The sequence below is a fragment of the Notamacropus eugenii genome, chromosome 3 (assembly GCF_028372415.1).
Source record: "Notamacropus eugenii isolate mMacEug1 chromosome 3, mMacEug1.pri_v2, whole genome shotgun sequence".
NCBI lineage: Eukaryota > Metazoa > Chordata > Mammalia > Diprotodontia > Macropodidae > Notamacropus > Notamacropus eugenii.
The window spans coordinates 335,624,121-335,627,795 of record NC_092874.1 but is presented as its reverse complement, the minus strand read 5'-3'; the positions used below and the strand labels follow the sequence as shown (position 1 = coordinate 335,627,795).

The window sequence follows — 3,675 nt, the reverse complement described above, 5'->3', positions numbered from 1 at the left end:
GTTCCTGGAAGTAGTCATAGCACGTGCTCCATGGAGTGACCCTTGTAGATCTATCCCCAGAACAAATATAAATAACTCCCAGATTGGGTTTGGGATAGGGAGAGTCTAAAATGAAAAAATGGCATACCATACAATCCTTACTCTGAAGGGAAGAAAAGAGGAGAGGTGGGAGGGAGGTCATAGACCTCTGGTTCCAGCTAAAACCAGATCGGCAATGTAGGATTCCCCTAAGATACAGTTCTCACTTGAATCATCCTCACTGACCTAATTCTAGTCTTCTGAAGCTCCTCATAAGCTACATCTGTTTCCTTCACAGCTCTCCACCCCCCTCCTCCAGCTTGTTTCTTGTTTGCTTGACTTCTGGGTCCTCCAAGGTCCAGGTCAGTGGTACTCCAAGTAATTTTATTTTCATGTCAAGTCAGGAAACTCCTAGGGGGCTAGGGAATGCTGGGAAAACTAGCCACTAGCAAAAAGCCATATCTATCTCCCCATTGCCCTGTGTATAAACTTTACGGAAAAGCTCCAAAACATGTGTGTGGGTATAAATACATATGTAACCTATTTATTCTATACGTAGACCTAGGTCCCAATGAGTGCAAATAATAAACCCACCGAAGTGGTCACATGTATTTAAATTCATAATTATAACTATCCAAAGTTATAATTATGTGAAATATGGTGATAATTATATATATGTTGTCTCACCCAATAGAATATAAGCTCCTCGAGGGCAGAGGCTGTTTCATTTGTGTCTTGTTGATTGATTGATTATTGGAAGGAACTTCCAAATGAGTGAGATCACAATTCAATTTGCAATGAGAGGCTTACCTGCTTGGTTTTGACATGCAAGCTTCAATCAATCACCAAATCATGAAACAAATCACAGGAATAATAATAAATACATATCTGGATGTAGATATGTATATATGCATATATATTTGAAAAAATATCTGAGAAAAGACACATAATATATTGCGAGAACATTTGCGGAATTCTAGACTCAAGTACTAAAGAGGGGAAAAACCCAAATACTGCGTTATCAAGTATTTATTTGGCAGGTGCTTCCAAAACAAGCCCCACCCCAAACCTTTACCCTATAAAGATAACATACGCCAACATTTTCTCCACACAGATGTTTGCTTATTATTTTCTGGCAAAGTGCTTAAAATAGTCGTTGAACTTAAAGATGTTACACATTCTTCTTTTACATAAAGACAAGTGCCCCAATTTTGCTAACTTTGTGTGTGTATATGTATGTGTGTGTGATGACAAATGCCTGTCAGTAGTAGGTTAACAGATATTTTCAAAAAAAGATAAATTAATATGTCTCTACAAAGTAAAATTGACATTTAAAGCAATTGGATAACTTTTTTTTATCATCTTCATTTTCCAGCACTGGATACTCAAAGAATCATGTCTTATTATGAATTTTTCTTAAAAGAAGGAGAAAAGCAGTTCAGTAAAACTAAAGAACACATCAGTCAATCAAGTCTGATATTATAGATAATGTCCCACATTCACGGCCCCCACCTCTGCAAAGAAGGAGATACATTCTTTTAATTCTTCTTCAGGGCCAAGCTTGGGTCATTATAATTTCATAGTATGAAATGTTAATTTTATTGTGATTTTTTTCCAAGTTACATCATTATAGACAATTTTATATTGTCCCAGTTTGATTCCTTCACTGTTCATTGTTGTCTTTCAGTTATTTCAGTTGTGTCTGACTCTTCATGACCCCATTTGGGGTTTTCTTGGCAAAGATACTGGAGTGGTTTGCCATTTCCTTCTCCAGCTCATTTTACAGATGAGGAAACTGAGGCAAACAAGCTTAAGTGACATGCCCAGGGTCACACAGCTAGTAAGTGTCTGAGGCCACCTTTGAACTTGGGATATGTGGATCCAGACTCCTGGTTGGTGCCCATCATTCCCATCATTGGCAGTTGTATCAAGGATGGTTGTCTCTGAACAGGAATTGCTACCCACGCAGTAAACTAAGCAGGAGAAACAACTTCTGTTTTTTTCTCTCTTCCCTTCTAGTGAGCATGTTGATACACTGCACGCTTTCCTTTGGTCTTCAGCAAAGAACGGAGGGGACTTCGCTCTCTCGTCAATAACAGATAGGGCATCTACATGCACATGCAAGTGGGAGAATGTGCTTACCTTGGTGAACCTGATATCCATTTTCAAGTCTGTTGCTACCTTCCTTGAACACAGATGACAACACAGTGACCTCTTAGGCACTTCAAACTCTACCATCTAAAACAGAGCTCGTTATCTATTCTCACCCTCCCAAGCCTCCCTTCCTCCCAATTTTCTTATTGCTGTCAAGGATACCAATCCTCTTCCCTGTAACCTAGGCTCTTAATAGTAATGTCATCTTCAGCTTCTCACTCATATACACTCCACATATCTAATCTATTATCAAGACCTGACTTATGCCACGCTCCTCCCCTTTTTCCTGCTCACACAGCTCTTCCATGGTGCAGGCTCATCACCTACTGCTTGGACAAGAGGTCAGACTGACTCAGGTATCTCCCCACTCCAGTCCATCTTCATCCTCTACTCAACTGGCAAATTGATTTTCCTAGAACACAGGTCTGACCACATTAACTCCCTCCCCCCCATTCAATAAACTCCAGTGGCTCCTTATTTCTTCTATGATCAAAGATAAAATTCTCTAGGTTGGTTTGCTTTTTGGAGGCCAATTATCATTAAGTGACTTGCCAAGAGTCACACAGCTAATGTCTAAAGGTTGGATTTGAACTCAGGTCCTCCTGACTCCAGCGTTGGTGCTCTATCCCACTGTGACACCTAACTGCCCTCCAAATTCTATTTTTAAACTTTTTCCCCCTCTGCTTTTAAAGCCCTTAACAACCTGACCCCTTCCTATTTTTCCAGTGGTCTTATACTTTACTCCTCTCCAGGGATGCCCATCTACCTTTGGTGTCCACCTTTCCCCCAACTCTTACCTGCAGCTCCAAGAAGCTGTAGCATGCACAGCAGCCCCAACTCAGTAAAAACCATCAGAGCAGTCGGGGCTAAACCAGGCTGAGGGAAGCCAACAGGCCTCAAACGTGTTGGTGAGTTAGGGAATGTCTACCCCAAGAATGCGAAGACATTCCCCTGCAGAATGGGTGGATGACCCCAATTTGTTCCAACAGCCATGAATGCTGCTGAAGCAGGCACTTGGTCAGACTGTGAAGGTGCCAGGGTCATTCACTGCACTCTGGGCCATCACCCAGTTGCCTTGCTGCTGCATTTCGATGGCTCTGGAAGAGAGAGAGAGGCTGATGACTCTACGCAAATTTGCCTCACTTTAAGTCCAATTCTTGCACAAGTTAAGACAATGATGTCATTGGTCCCCTTCCAGAACAAGGGATGAAAACCTTTCCTCCTCTCTATGCACTATGTGATCCAGTAACACTAGCCTACTTTCTGCTTCTTGGACAGGACCTTCTGTCTCCTGACTGCTTTTTCAGGGCTGTCCCCCATTCCTAGAAGGCTTTCCCTCCTCCTTTCAACCTCCTGGTTTCCTTGAAGGCTCAATTCAAATCCTCCCTTCTGCAAGAGGCCTTTTCCAGTTCCCCTTAATGCTATTACCTTTCATCTGAGACCAATTTAACCTGTCTATAGTATGGAAAGTCCTTGAGGACAGGGACTGTGTTTCTGCCTCTG

The 3,675-nt window shown here is 41.9% G+C and overlaps 1 long non-coding RNA gene across 1 annotated transcript; it reads right to left on the bottom strand.

The window, feature by feature from the left end:
* Positions 1–1,400: 1,400 nt before the first annotated feature.
* LOC140531610 (uncharacterized) lies at positions 1,401–3,260 on the bottom strand. Its single transcript, XR_011976385.1, has 2 exons — positions 2,970–3,260; positions 1,401–2,126 (listed from the first exon to the last, which is right to left on the bottom strand). It is a non-coding gene; the product is annotated as an uncharacterized lncRNA (long non-coding RNA).
* Between the last annotated feature and the right edge of the window lie 415 nt (positions 3,261–3,675).